The sequence below is a fragment of the Anguilla rostrata genome, chromosome 16 (genome assembly GCF_018555375.3).
Source record: "Anguilla rostrata isolate EN2019 chromosome 16, ASM1855537v3, whole genome shotgun sequence".
NCBI lineage: Eukaryota > Metazoa > Chordata > Actinopteri > Anguilliformes > Anguillidae > Anguilla > Anguilla rostrata.
In genome coordinates this window covers 25,929,395-25,946,300 of record NC_057948.1, presented here as the reverse complement: position 1 = coordinate 25,946,300, position 16,906 = coordinate 25,929,395, and positions in this window count along the sequence as shown.

Below are 16,906 nucleotides of genomic sequence, written 5' to 3'. Positions count from 1 at the left end.
TGACATTTTATGTGAAGTCTGGAGCCATATGCATTTGTGGGCAATCTGGGGGCAGTTAATTCTTTATAACACAAGGTTGCCGATACTAAGAAAATGAAATGCATCACTATTTTAAAGGCATAGTTATGGTATGGCTTCTAATAATAGGCTGATATGCTTAAATTATAATATGGATACATTAATGTAAATCCGCACACATTGTTTAATCCAAATTCTTATGCTATGCAAATAATATCCCTCAAACAGTAGTTGCATTGTATCTCTTGTAAGTCTGAACACTTCATGGCATCTAGTTTGCCCTAAGCAGTGAATGGTATTGGAGTTGTAATGAGCTGATTAGGCAGTACTCTAAATGAGACCAATCTGACACCAACCATACACTTTTGTTAAACTGAATTTTATCCTTTTCCCTGGCACAACCTCGTCCAGGCTCGGCCTGAAGAGTACATTTCCCTACGTAAGTGCTGTGACTTCCTATCATAATTTTAATGTTGTAACAGCCCCCGAATATACATGTACCAATGTCTGATTTATTGTTATTATTATTATTATTATTATTAACAATAACAACAGTTAATGTTATTGTGATTATTATTATTATTAATTTTGTTATTTTAACTATCCTGTTGGCGGTGTTACTATTGTTTATATGTCCACTAGAGGGCGTACTCATCTCGTATCTCACACTGCGGGCTTTACATCCCTGACCTTTTTTTAGATTTAGATTTATATTGTTATAGCTTATATTTATTTGATGAATAATGGTGATAATGGGATGCTCATTTGTTATTCACCAGCTGTCTTTCTATTAAAACAATCTTAATTGCCTCCTAATTACCCTTTATGAAACCTTGTTGTCTTTCAACTGATTTAGCAAATATCCCCATTTCATACACCATAAAAGTGTGATGCATTGCAGAATTAATGGATTTTTTTCCTGGTTGCTTTAATTAGACATATATTAGAAATGTAACAGGTTTATTACGTTACTTGATTGCCTGTAGTTAATTTAGCTGCACTGCTGAAGCGTGATCTCATGCTGTTAAAAATCCCCCTGGTTTGGAAAAAGCCTAGACAGCATGCTGATCATTTTTTTATGTGTTGAAATGTGACTGTCTGCGTGCATTTCATGCACACTAATTTCCCAGAATGGTAATGAGGTGTCATGTGCCAAGTAAGCAATTGGCTCACCTAATGTCCATGTTCTATGAGGATAACATGCAGCTGTTTCCATGTTAGTATTATACAGAGCTATTAAAACCATGATCTTTATAATGAGGTGTGTTCTCAAAATTCAGTCTGTATGCCCAAAACGGCCATACACAAAGACTACAATTGGGTCAGAGTTGTGTATTGGTCTGATCTGTTTCGCTCCTGATAAACTTGTTGTAGACTTGCTCTGTTACCATTGTGTTGCAGGTGTAGCACAGAAATGCAGGGTTTGTGTTGTTCTCTTTCTCTCCTGTTCATGGTTTCACTCAGGAGTGGGTTGGGGTGGTTGCTATTAAAGTTGCATGTATTCCATTGTGCATATTAACTCTGCTATGCACAGTTCTGACTAAATTTGTCAATATTGTTTAGTGTTAATTGGAGTGAGTAAAGTAGGCATTTTTGACATGTCATCTGACACTTGGTGTATTTAAACCCATGTGCTGTCGTCAGTGAGGAAGTACTTTGGTCATTTGGGTTATCTAACCAGAGTGAAAAAATGTTCATCCTGGATTGAGGAAACCTCTATAGAAACCTCAAGCCTTTAACATTGAACGCACAATTCTGGTTTACTATCCAAACCTTGCATTTCCAAAAGCTTTCAAAATCTACTATTGGTATGCAGAAAAGACTCTGTTAAGCAGTAGTATCGCTCACTTTTAAGGTTTAATGAGACATGTAAGGGCTCAGCAAGCATGGAAGCGACAGCAAAAACACATTTTCAGACATAAAACATTGATCACTGTCATGTTGCGGGTTTGCTCTGTCTGGTGTGCTGGCTCAATTGTTGCAGGAAGAAGAGCAATACTTATACTTTCCATTAAGGGGGAATTACCGTAATATTCCTTTTTATTTTTATTTATTTATTTATTTTATTTTTTATTTTTTAATCCATGGATTGAAAAGATTTTGGATTTGTACAGGCATGAACTCATTCATTAGATTTTATATCTGTGACTGAAGATACGCTGCTTTGTTTTCATCCAATATCAACAGCAATGGAAAATTACTATTCCTATATGAAATATCTGATTTTAGTTTTAATAAAAATGCCCTCGAGGTAAAGCTCCATGTCCTTCTCAGGCCCTTTTGGGACAGATGGTGACCGTGGAAGTAATGTAGAGATTTGTGCAGCCTAGCAGTTGATTCTTCCCAACATGCAGTTTTGTGTGAAACAGCTGTCCCTGAAGGGAATTGTGCGACCTGTTCCAGCTGTGTGGTGGGGGAGAACACCCTTGACAGCTCTGCAGGAAGGATACCATGCTCACAGGCAAGAGGATAAAGGATCTGTCCTTGATCGGTCCTCTGTTAATTCCCAGAATGTGTCTAAAATTAACAGGTAATTGTGCATCCAATTGTAAGTTTGAAGAATGATGGCTTTTTTACTGACAAAAATGACAGCCCACAGAGAAGGTGAATCACAGTCCTTTTTTTGCTTTAAGATGAGGCCTGATCTGGAGAGTGTTGCTGTCTTGAGATGACCTGCATATGATCATGATCCTGAGTGTCTGGTGCTATGACATCGACGCTTGGCAGTTTCCTTCTCCCAGGGTCTGTGAGTGAGTACCAGAGAGATGTGTCAAGTTACGCAGAGAACTGGATTTCAGTTTAAGATGCTTTTATGGCTCAAACTTAATGCTCTCACTTTCTGTCCTTGAATTTGCTTTAAGAAGTGTTCGTTAGTGCACGTGCTTCGTGACAATGTAGTATCACCGTAGTCGTCCTCATGTGTAATCAGAAAGTGATGACATTTGAAGTGGATAGAGTTTTTATATGATTTGCACTGTGTTCTCCCACACCGGAATCAAACCCATTTGTTTCCAATTTTAGGACCGTTTAATTGCAGCTAGTGCAATATAGGGAATGACTTTCATTGGCTTTTTATTGTTTCTTTTCATACATTTTCTCAAATATATTCATAATCTGCCCTTCACTGCGTAGTGCTGTTATAATCAGGAAATAGGGTGTGTATATTATACTAAAAGGCCAGTTTGCCAATTCAGTTTCTTCCCACTGGAAGTATAAATATTAATGGTATTGGTATCTGTATTTACATGTTTTGTTGACTGAACAATTCAACAATAGCACTGAATGCTTTCACCCCGAAGACATTCATTTTAAACGCAATCTTCCCACAGCGCTTTTGAAATTATTATATTGAAGTCTCATGCAATCTTATTCTCATCCATCAGAGTACTCGAGCCTTGAACTATCTTTCCAGCGATACACAGTTTAGATATAATATAGAGCACTCAGAGAGGGTCCATTCATGTGGCACATTAACAGGAGGATTTTGATTTTAAAAAGTGAGATATGCAGCACATGCTGAAAGAGCCTGAGATGAAACGATTGCTTTGGCGTCATCAGCATGATGTTCCTGTGTGATGACGCATGCTGGTTGGGCACACCCAGTTGCTCCCCTGTAATTTCAAAAACCCATCATTTACAGCTTACACTTTCACTCCTATTACTGACACATTGACTTTGATGAAACTTTATAAGATGCCATGCTTTTACACATTGTTCACAGCAACCAAGTGCCATACCATTGCAGAAGTGTGGTCTTTCTCTTCACTTACCACATGATAAAATATCTAAAATCTTCTGTGTTTGTTCACTGTGATGACGTACCTCTCTGTGGAGGGTTGTTGGTAAAACTAAGAATGGATTTAATTGGCTAGAACATTGTTCATTCTGGACATATGCTCAATACCGCTTGTAAGCACTAGCAGAAAGAGTCAGGGGGGAAAGCCATGGTTTTGAATGCTCAGCCCTTTTCTCATTTCCCTCAGTTGTTAACCCTTGGCTCCTATATCAGTTGGCCAGATAAGGTCATTCCACATGTGTCACTTCTGTGTTTACATCCACTGCACCTGTCCGTCTTATCGACAGGCCAATCATTGGTTTTGTGATACATTTTAATTCTGTACCTGTGTGCTATTCTCTAAGACTGAGATGGAGCTGGGCACACTGGGTCCCTCATTTGAGGCTCCAACCGCCCACTCCCTCAGAGAGCGAGCTAGCCCTGGGCTTCTGAGGTCAGTGTCATCCACTATAATTAAGCACAGCATCTGTGGGTAGGTTGTCTTAATGGCTCCATCAGATGACTGGGCTGAGGGAAGGGAAGCCAGCCAATCCTTCCCCTGGTCTCTGCCTCTTCTCATTCCTCTACTCCAAGGATGCATTGGGCTGGTGACAGATAGCCTCGGGTGAAATAAGCTAAAATGGCTGATGGATGGGAAGCCAAGGTTGGTCTCAAATGGCTCTGCTGCACAATCAGAATGAAGAACCAAGGTAGACAGAGTAGAGGACCCCATTATCTTGTAACAATGTAGTAGACAAGGAAGCAGTGACTGGACATGTATAGCCTCGATAAAGAGGACAAAATGATGTTTACCATTCAGTAAACAATGCCTTGCCATGCATCTGTGTGTTGGCCAGTATGACATTGAATGTATCTGCACTCAGGTTTGAAAAATTGTTCTACTACATTTTTCTAGCATCCAAATAGTGAACCTGAAGAAATAAGCAATACCATCTATGTTATTAAATTTCTTGGCATATGGCCTCATCCTGAGCTACTTCCATAGCTCATAGATCTTACTGATGCATTCATACACCTGCAAGCTTTTGAAGAATGTGCTTTGCTCTGAGGTACATGGTGCTCCATAGATTCAAACCTGCAACCCTCTGATAATCAACTACGATGGCACACTACCACAAATAATCCGAAAATAATTAACTGGTGCTGATGAAGTGCTAATGGATATTTTAAAGATGCTTATGGATTTGTTTGCTTGGGAGTTTATGTGACTACAAATCAAGTTAAGTTACCTAACCACTACCCCACAGTGTGCTTCCTCTGATAAGATGAGGTACTGTATGTGAACAGTATTATTGTGAATGTCTTGGCTGTCTTTGGTTATTAGGCTTTAGGTCCTATTATGAAATCTCAAAACTCCAACTCATCAAAAATGAAGTAAAAACTGAGCCAGTGTTCCGTTTTTTAATCTTATATCAGATGTACATGTCAAAGCTAGTAATCGTGCTACATGGAATCAAATCAGTGCCCCAGAGAGATTATCTACAGAGCCAGCATCAGCCACTTTGGCCACTGTATATGCAGAATTTTTAGAAATGAGAAAAGTTAAAATTCTCAATTTTTGAAATTATGATGTAGGATCTTATCTAATTTTTGGAGATGATATAGTAAATCACTGAAGTTTGAAATATATACATTACTAGTTCTCTGGGATTCATTGCACTTCGTTTTGCATGCCCATAAGATACGGCCTAAATAAACTGCTTGGGCCTTCTGCCAGGCAGACTGTAAGGTTGGGGAGACATCACAGGTCCAGGATCATCAATCAGCAGATTCATTCTGTTCACAAAGGGGGGTCCTCCTTCACTCCTGAAAGCAGTCGATATCTCGGCACACCCAAGCAACAGCAATCCCATTAAAGTGGCCCTCTGCACTAGCTTCAACAGTCTGTGAGGGGGGAGGGGTGGTGGCAGTCTAAAAATAAGAGAGGTGAAAACACCCTGGCCCAGTCTAGGGGCAGCCTTCTCTTCTGTCTACCTCTGTCAGGGGAGCGCATCACCCCAGTTTGAAGGTTCCTTTTTAGAGGCAGTGCCACTCTCTGTAGAAAGTCCTGGGGTGAGGTGAGCTGGCCTCCATTACCTGAGAGTCACACTATCCTGCCAATGCTGGCCTGTGAGCTTGAGCCCATCTGAGCATGTCCTGCTCTTATTTGATGCTGGTGTGACCTATTGACACTTGTCACGGTACAAGAAGTCTCGTTTGTTATTTGGAACCAGTGGACAATACTGTTTTCCTCAATTACATTCACACAAGTGCACAATCATTCCCAAATGCTTTCAATTACTTTTGCATAGATTCGATTGGTCATCCATAGCCACAGTGACCCATTAGGCTTACATCCATATGACCTGGGATGTCCAATAATTCCTTGCTCTGGTTTTTTTTTCTTTTCCTGGAAGTGTACAGCACCACTAAAATGTAAACATCACAAAAAGGTTTAAATGGTCAATGCATCAAATTGTTTTTTTTTTTTGTTATTCAACATGCTGAAGTCTTCTTTGGTATTCTTAACATCTTTAAAATATATTAAGAAGGACACTTAACACACTGGGCCCTAAAGCGTGGAGCAGAAATGACCATAATGTCTCCCCAGGGAGGATGTTGGCAGGGTTTCTCTTGTCTCATCATGCCAGAGTGACTCCTCTGGTCGATTGGGCAGCTGCAGCCAGCCTATTTCTGGAGTCTGCCTGCACCATTCACACACAAAGTGTACTCCTCTGACACTACGCCTACACAGATCTTCTGGCTGGTGGAGTGTGTACAGAAACAAGCCGTGGCTGGCAGCCCAGATACCTGTTTGTGAAGTCTCGATATGACAGAAGGCACAGCTGTAATTGGCATGATCGTAAGATTTTGATGCACATGATTCTGTGAATACAGGTGGGCGTGGTTGTGGTCTGCTTTAATTCAGATGTAACAGAAATATTAGAAAAAAAAACATATTTCTATTTTACATGTGTGTAAACTAGAAATGGAAAAATAGTAGGGTAAATACAGCGGAAACTAATGGTTTGATTTTACAACTTCAAAACATTTTTTAATGTTAGACCACTCTTACTGCTGGCACTAGCACATCTCTTTTTCAAATTAGTCATTGTCTGCCTTATTGTTTGAGCCCTGGCACTCAATCCATCTGAATTACCAGGTCATTATCTCTGCTGATTTTTCTGCTTGTGGCAGGTATACAGTATATTCTAATAATCTACTGCCAGCCAACCATGTCCATAATGCCCTGTCTAACCTTCACAAGCAGGGAAGAGATAGTGATCATTGCCACAGCTGTGTAAAGGACGATAAGGGAGATTGAGATGAATGCGCAGACATTGTAATGTTATTTTAATTTTAGTTTCATTCAAATTCAGTAAAACATCAGCAAATCCACTCGAGGCAGTCGTTGTCTAGATCAATATAATGGCATTAAAACATGTGGTCTAACTGTCTGTACTTAATGGTTATTTTGGGCGAGAGGAAAAAGCGTTTCCATTTGCATGCGTGAAGCACCAGTGGAGAGAATCGTTTTTGGATGTTTTGGTCTGACTGTGCAGTGATTAGACACGTGTTGTTATCTGAAGCCATGCCAAAGCATCTTGTGCTCTAATGAGTTTTGAATGGGGTTGCATTTTGTGTGTCCTGTTACTGGTGGGTGCCAGTGTTTCCTTAGGCGTTGTGATGAATCTCTATGCTGCAGCTCACCGATTGAAGATAATTCTTCCAGACTTCTTCAAGGGCAAAGGCCATAAGTGACCAATGTGACCCAATACTCTGTATTCTTCCCTGTCCCTCATAAAGGTGATAGTCACCCTCTACACAATAAATATTCATGGCAATGCAGTCCTGAGAGACATTTTGGCACAGAATGATTTGCAGCTACAGAAATTTCATACACATCCATGGTGATCATAACCAAAGCCCAAATGAGTCTGCTAATGCTAATGAGTCCTCGCAATTAGCTGCCGCCAGAGCTCCTCAAGTGCAACAATGCAGTGCCTGATTATTAAATGTAAAATAAAGGTAATCATCTTAACTGCTCGTGTAGCATCTCTGCTGTATTGGGAGTCTTAATCATTAGTCTTAATCAATTGTGTTATTTTAGCTTCCTACTGATGGAATTGCCTTCACTTCACTTATTATGCACATTTGTTGAACATATTGTTGTAGGACTTGGATAAAAATCCTAAACTGGCTTCTTGTCTGTGTGGCTTGCCTGTTTTTTTGTGTCTAGTCTGTTGAATCTCTACAGTGACCTGGAACAAATGATTTATCATACCATCTTCTATCAAAGAGACCCTCAAACATGCAGCCAAAATTTCAAACCTAAATTGGGCAACTGACCACCCTTTTCTCATCATCAAACATTTTTATGCTCTTATGGGCTAGAGGTCAAAAACTAAAGTGTTCTCTCTGTGTGAGGCTATGGAGCTCTTCATAATTTTGCCACTATCAAAGACCATTCAGATTTAGAATGGCAGAGATCAGAAGAACCGTTGATATGTAAAGTTCAGTATATTTTGAGACTGATTCTTCTGACAATGCAAAACTGAGGGCTCCTCTCACCAGCTGGCTGTCCCATCTCCTTAAGCACTGGGTAGCCTCTCCTTGCAGCCTTGGTTCTTCTCTGGCCTACCCCATCCCCCCTGATGGTGGATGGACCTTCCCCTTCCCCAATCTGTCAGGATGGCAGATTCGCTGGATGTTTTCTACATCTCAATATTTCATTTAATAATTTTTTTTTTTTTCAAAGGAAAGCCTCTCCTTTTATCTCGCAAGCACAGTGGAACTTACAGCCTATGATTGTAACTGCCTATTTAGCCCTAACCGTTTTTCTTGTCAGCCAAATGATAAAATTGTAAATTGTATGTACTGCAGCGTTATGAAAATATTTATTTTCGAAATGTGTCAAGCATGGTTGAATAAGTAAACTCTAATTGCTTTTTAGGTCTGGCTGAATACTTTCTGATCTTTAACTCTTTTTGTGAATGATTTGCAACACATCAACTGTATTGTTAAATCCAGAATCATGGCAATGCCAGCAGTCTGTAACTTTTTTTGTGCTCTGCAGAATAGAAACCCTTTCATAAAGACTGATGTATATTCTGAGTGCTTGAAGGGAAATTCTAATGGCTGTACTGCAGATACACTTGGCTGGGATGTCAGCAGAACAATGCAGAGGCTAACTGGTATTCATGTGATGTCTTACAGCACGGCACCATCTTACTGACTTTCTATATTTCTTCCTTTCTGACCTGTCTGCTGTCAGGTGATTGTAATGGAAATGTAGTGGTTATAGATTTGTGGTAATGGCAGTAATTCCTTGACACATATAGCTGAGTATGCTGGCATTTCAGGATCATGCTGGTGAATGCTGAAATAATGGGTGTAATTTTGAAACTGGATCCTATAATAATATGAGCTAAAGCTAATGTCCAGGCCCTGCACAGTTCAGCAATGATGACTTTGTTTCCCTGTTATCTCCCACAGAATTGGCTTATGTGACACAATATTGTTGACCAATGCTTTGAAGTTAAAAATCGGATTATTAAAAAGATTATATGCATTTGTTTAATCAAAGTGCACCTGCTGAATGTGTTAACTCTGAATTCTCGCTGAGGGAAAATAATACTATTGACTGCTAATTTGCAGTTGATCACTTGATTTGTGGATTTTTAAAAATGCTTCCATCCCACTGCACAAGCATGCATAAAGACACACATGTATTCACAAATAATCCTGGATCAACCTTTTACTGACCAACTCTTTTGTTCCTGCAGTCATCCAGGGGATCCCTGGACGGGTGGTGGTTAGAGGACAATGGCTGCCCATTAAAGATATGGCTGATGTATATAGTTTGTGAATTATCGTTCAAAATGGTAACTGTGTTGGTCAGAAACTAGCAAAGGCACTTACACTTTGCTTATCACTGCGTTGCGCTGAATGTAAGCTAGAGGTACACTCGGTGCAACGTGGTGGTTTGGTTTACTTTTGCGTTTGGGTTACCACCACATGTGTACTGCACTGGTGTACGATAGAGCCCTCAGGGTTGCAACACGGCAATAACCCAAACATGACAGAAAGCAAAACTGCCGTGTTGTGCCTTGTGTAAGATATATAGTGGGAAGTTACCCAAATGCAAGTGTCTTTGCTAGTTTTAGTCTGATTCATTTGTCATTTTCCCATCTAGCACCCACGCTGTTTAAATAGCTAATGACCTTACACCCATGTGGGTGTGTCTTAACATGAGGCGTGGTTCACAAAATGGATGGAGGAATGGATGGAGAATCCTTTCTGTCGATAGCAATAACACCCCTGGTATTGTATTTTTCCTATTTTTTATTGTAAGGGTTTATGGGTCTGGGTTTTCTGTCTCAAAAAGCGAAAACATATTGGTTGTGCAGCCTACCAAAGTTATGGCAGGAGTGATAAGGGGCCTGATTAATGAGATATGAATGTTCATTATTATTAATTTATTGCATGTATAATTACCTTACTTGCTCATAATGATTTGTGTAATTAGCCTTGTGCTGGTGGTACATTCTTTCATCTGCTAGACTTACAGCTCCGCAGCATCTGTAACCACTGGGAGAGTGAAAACTCCTTTCACACAGTGCATTTTCATTATTTTCCTTTGGTTATCTGATTCCTTAAAGAAGCACCTTATTTTAGGCAAGGCAACTGAACTTGAAACCGGAACCTTCCAGGTTCAAAAGTGGAGCGGGACACACTTACTGTGCCCTTGAGAGAGTTATAAACCCACTCTTGTGCAGTAGTTGTCTGGGTGTATAAATGGATTATCCTGGGGGAAGGCTTACAGTGGGCAAATAATGTCATGTGGTGAAATAGTTGTAAGCTGTAAAGTGCTGGAGGGAGAGCAGAGGTTAGGATGCATCATCTCGGCATGCATTTGTCCGGTTTACTGTTCTTATCTCTCTTCATGGTTTTCTCCTTATCGATATCAACCTGATATGCTGGGTTTCTGTCTTCCACTGGGCCCCGTCTGTACTGTGACTGCCATAATTGTTTTTGCCTGCATCTAATCCCTCCTGCTGAGATGAATAATTGCTATTTAATCAAAGTGAAGAGACAATGTTCTTAACTCCAAGGAGCTCTGAGAATGGCTGTTCTCTGTGGGACGCTTCTCCTGGTCAGAATGGATTTGGAGCCAGAATCTGCCTGTGATGGGCTCTATGGGAGCCCAGCCCTCTCTACACACCCATGTTCACTGTATCTATTCCCAAAGCCGAAGGACAGTGCAGGACTTATTTTAATTACTCCCGCTCCCCACAGGTTATATTAATGACCTCTCTGCCCCTTAAATAGGCTATTTATATGCAAAGTCTGCTTTTGATGGATTTCTTCATTACTTATCATTAATGTATTAATGTGCACCGATGGGGGGGTGTTATGTGAATATCTGGCTTACAGGGTATGGCTCTGATGGCGATAGAAAAAGAGGAAGAAGAGGTGATACAAAAAAGAGCAATGGGAAGATATATAGTCTGAATTACACAGCCCATGTAGTCATTCCGTTGTGCAAATGTCCTGAAGCACTGCGGAAAATCTAATCATAAATTGACCAAACCTCACCTGGAAATTGGCCTGTCCTATATTAGATTTTTGTGAAAGGCTATTTCATCGCTGCCTAATTCAGCCTTGTTTCGCTTGATGAATGGCTTCTTATGGATTCTCTTCCTCACAGTCCACGCTCGTCTTGCTCACCCCTTGAAGGACACCTCAGGTGGCACGGTTAAGAAACTCAGGGTTCATCCGGCATGACTTTGTCTAAGAAATCAATCCTGAGCCAAGGAGTAGAGTCTGTCATTAATCTGAAATTAGTATCCTCATTTCATTTCCTTGATCTTTCCTTTTTGGGAGGTCAGTGTTGAGGTGTGAATGGACAAGTTCTGCTTCATTAAATTGTTGGTCTGAAGCTGCACAATTAATCATTGATCCACTCATAGTGTAAAGTTCATTACACCCCACCCCCCCTGACTGTTTGTGTGATTTTTTATGTATAATGAATAGTTTGCAAAAAATACTGGGCTGTAAAAAAAAACAAAAAAAAAACTTTGCACTTTAAACAAATGATTCTTGCAACCTTTCTGTAGCCATGCTCCTCTAGAACGTGTGGGACTTTTCATTCCTCGCTATTTATGTAGTTTTCTTTGTAGTTATTAAGAAGACTCGTATGTGGCCATCCCTTTATCCTACTTCAGTTTCAGTTTCATCCATGAAATCTTGTCTGAAATGTGTCTTACCCAACAGGAGGGCAGAGAGGGAGGCGATTGCTCCTGTAATTAAGAGATGTGAATTACACCAACTTCATTTGAGGAAGTGGCTTAAGGAGGCCCATTGGAGAATACTATTAATTCTCCGCCTGTCTAGTTTAATAAGACTGTGTTAAGCCATGGCAAAGGCAGGGTAAAATGTCTGCAGTGGCCTCTGAATCAGCATTTAGCAATTTTCTCTCCAAAACATTAATCGCGTATGATGTGATTGCATTATAGGGCTAGATCACCCATGCATCAACATGGCAGGCTTCTGCATACGTTTGCAGTGTGAAGTATTAGTACTTCATGGGGCCGTGTTTGTAAGATGGAATAAGTCGGGTTCTGTATGATAGAACGCTTTTTGTTTCCATCTCTCTGCAGAGCTTAAGAACTACAGAAATCAGGGACATGGGTCACATGATGTTAGTACTTTTACTATTTATTGCACACAGCAAGGATTTTTAATTCTAAAACTGCAAGTGGAAAATGGATATGTTGTCCAACATAATTAAGGACCTTCGGACGTTTCAGTTAGGTGGATTCCAGGTGTCACTTTGCATCAGTGGTGGAGCGGGTGCCCATCTGTGGAGTGAAGAGAGCAGGAGATTATATATGATTTAAAGCATAGGGGAATGACATGCCCTGGCCAGCCCTCGTGTGTGCAGAGAACTGATCATATCTGCCGGGTCGTGCTCTGTGTGCTCACCGTGGTGATTTCTCAGTACCCACTGTACAGTAGCACTGTCCAGCTAAATGCAATGGAGATATTACAAGGGGATCTCTTGCCGTGCTGCTGGACAGGGGTTTGTGAACACGTTGGGGAAGGGGGTGGAGGGGGGGGGGGTTAAAATAAAGAATGGTTTGTTTGGGCTGCGGTTTATTTGATTTTCATGAAATGTCAGAGAGATGGATCGAAAGAAGCATGCTATAACAGCATGAAGGAGGCACCCAAGCAAAAGCTTGAAGGTGCGTGTATGTGTCTCTGTCTGTCAACTTGCATTTTAAAAAACATCAGAAGTAACACAGGGAGAATTGAGCCACACCAAGGCATAATTTGCACTTTCTATGCTTTATATATAACTAACTTAAAATGAACAGGATATGTATGCATTTATTGACCAGAATACATTCTTATCAGAATAGTTCTTATCTGAAATGTACTGCTCTGTTAGTGGCAGGCACTGCTGATATTGTGCTAGCTGATTTAGACACTCTAAATGAACCTGAATAGAAATCAGCTAGATTAGAAACCCAGTCCTCTTACTATGTTGTCAATTGCTCTCACATTTGCCTCCATATCACAGTTGATATGCACTGATGCATTTTAAGTGTCACAATCTCTACATAAGGTAGTTTTCGGAGTTTTCCTATAAATGCTGTTATATTTTCTTTCGGTCTTTCTTTCTGGATGTGTGTCTTTTACTCTGAGAATTTTACTCTTGTTCTCCTTCAGAGAGCATCTAGAGGATCGCTTTGAAGTCCAGACCCATTTGTATCTTAGCTCTCTGGAGGTGTGATTTGTGATGCAATTTCATGTTCTCAGAATAGAACCACTGATGAGCAGGCTACACTTCCATCAGCACTACAGCGGCAAGAAGGGGAATAGGACTTCACTGGCTGCGGCTGAAACACAGCGTTAGCAGTCATGTCATTACTGGCCTGGCCTGAGGGATGCAGATCTGCTAAATGGATCACCATCTGAAACACACATGAACACAAACATACACACACACACACTCACATGAACACGAGCACACACATGCACATACACGTACACACATACACATGAAAGCGAGCACGCACATTTACACACACACAGCATATCAAACTGAACCATTTAATTTGCTTTTTAAGTCCCATTCTCTCGCTACTTTTTTTTACTTCTAAAGAATGTTTGAATTAAATCATTCCAAAAGAAGAATTCCCTCCTGATTCATAATGCAAATGTGTGAGGAGGAAGACTTCCATTAAGTTTTATTATGGTAGGAAGATGAGCAGGATTCGACACATTTAATTATTTGACTCTTTACCGCTCAAACACGTGTGAAGTATTCTCTATTGTTCCCTGTCTCACCTTCACCCCTCACCTGACTTAATGTAATAACACCGAATGCAACACGGAGATTTGCTTTTCACCTTGATTAGTGACATTTCCCAAGTGTGTCACTCCGTATGGTAGTACGCCCTTCTCCCTCACTGGAGCTGTGGAGAGATGGGGGTTGGGGAAACCACGGCTGATTTGTCTAGCCACCACAGCTGTGTTTTAAGACACTTGGAATTCCAAGAGTTATAGGCCTGTCAGCTGTTTACTGAGCAGCCATTGGGTCCAAACAGAACCAAATCTTCCCCTCCTGGAGGGTGGACCTTGAGTGTAATCGCTCTTCATTCACACACGTCACCCCGCAGATGTGAGATGCTTCGATTTCGCATTTGTGTTCATATGAAGCATGTATCAATGTGTCTTCATTCCCTTCCCCCGAGTGAGCCCTCCCCCTCTGCCACCTGCCCAATGAGATGCTGGCTGACAAGCAGGCTAGGCAGGGTCACCTGGACAGGTTCAGATTAATGCGCTCCATTGGGTGGGTGAAGTGGGCCAGCCTCTTTCATTTTTTCCATGCTGAGAGGGTGGGGGGGCGGTCTCGGACCTTCTGCCAGGTAATGGTGCAGAAACGCATTACAGGGTGGAGGCACAGTCCCTAAAAACAAAAGTATTATGCTCAAAAATAAGTATTAGTACTTTTCATTCATTAAGATATTTGTAGCTCTCATCAGGGAATGTCGGGTGGTGACGCAGGCATGTACAATCTTGGAATGGAATTCAAACACAGACACACACTCCCAGTCATTCCTATGTGATTCCAGTCATATCACATAGGAATAGAAAAATGTACAAGCAGACACTTGAGAAGGCCCCTGTTCCTGGAATGCATGCTTGTCATTGCGGCTGTCTTACATTGCCATTTGTGTCTTCTGTGAGTGTCTGCCAAGCAACTTACATACTGTGGAGATTATGTACATTGCTGTATAGTATGAAGCATGAATCTGATTCTTTGAAGCAGCACCTTATGTTGCGTAAGAATGGGAGAAGTGAATGAGGAATAAACCCCCTCCCCCGCACCCAAGTTCTGAGCTTTGTAGTCTCTTGATGTTAAGTTAAATTAGCTTGCCTTCTCCTTTCTTTCAGGGGAGACATAAACTTTTACGTGAAAACTGTTAAATGCAATAAAATGCTGTCATACATAGATATACATAAGAAGAACCAAGACTGATATTACATATTACTTCACTTTAAAACACCACACTGAGTTCCTCAAAAGAGCAATATATGTTTAAGCTCAGAGCGCTAGTTCTGCTTAAGCACGGAGTACTGTCCTCACAGGTACAGAGAGTGCATTGGGAAACATGTGGCCATGGCAGTATTAACCATTTAACGATTTAAGGAATTTCCCCTGCTAGACACCAGCCCTGCCAGAGGTATCTGTGAGAACGGCTTATGCACAGAAAAGTGAAAAGACAAAGACTTGTCAGATAGGGGAGTTTTGTGTGTGTGTGTGCGTTTGTTTGTGCGTGCATGTGTGTTTGTGTTTATCACGGTCGGTATGTGACGGTGTAACTGTTTGCCTTTGTAACGTTCCATTTTGTCCACAATCCACCGAAGCCATTTTATCTGATGAATGCAGAAATGTAAAACGCTTTAAGCTTGTAATCTTTTATAATAGATTTCTTTTCCAGGCAGCTCAATACTACTTACGTTTAATTATCCCTCAGGATCCTTTAGTTCAATTAGATATATTGTGTGTGCATGGCTCCCTTGGGCCTTGTTTTATTACAGAGTGCTTGCTAATCATGTCCATGAAGGAGGAACGGGTATTACTTTTTTAAAGATGTGCCGTGGGTGGGTGAGGTAGTGCAGACTTGGTTACAAGTTCAAGGTCAAAGTACGAGTCTTGTATAGAGCTGGCTCCTGTTCTTTTCCAAAGGGTGGATTTCTGTCCTATTGCCTCCAACTAAACCCTGGCCATGCTCAGCTATAGCTGAATCTGTATTAGCAATAGATTAATGCCAGAAGGAGTATTGTTTGTGTTTATCTAATGTGCAAACCCGCTTATGAGAAGAGGCTCCAGGCCTGCTGAGTGGCTTATGTTGTTAAGGCACTAGTGCATGGATCCAGACCGTGCCAGTGCCGTCTGTGGCTTGTACCCCCTCAGGGCGATGCATAATTGAATTTAGCTTTTCCCAGGTATGGGGTGCCTGGAATGATAGCATGTCATCATTCACCAGGGATCTCGCTGGTCGATTGCTCACCCGTAAGTCCGCCTGATATGCTGCTCGTGATGTGTCTTCCTCAGGCTGATATCTGCACAAGACCGACTAGGAAACTACAGTGTGATAAGAAGCAGCAGCTGACATCTTTCCCAGTTTGATAAGTGAAATTGCAGCAGCGATCATTGCGAACTACAACTGGGCATTCCCAAAAAGAATACAATTTGTCTTGGAAGATTTTTTTTCTTACAGGTGAGGTGCAATCAAATGAACAGACAATACTGATAAATTACAACCATATTTTTAACATAATATCAGTGACCAAAGCCATGCTTATTGAAATACAGCAATTATAACACTGCACAGATATACTTTATTTATAGGAATGAGATTTTTTACAACTTATTCTAAATGTATATTTTATTCCAAAAATGTGGTGTTGCAAAATTCACTTTTGGTACATGCATAAGCCATTGTATACATGTCATTATGCCATTCATAACTTGGCAGTAAGGTTGCTCTTTGATAAACATGTCCAGTTTTAAAGAAAATAACTTCAAATATATGT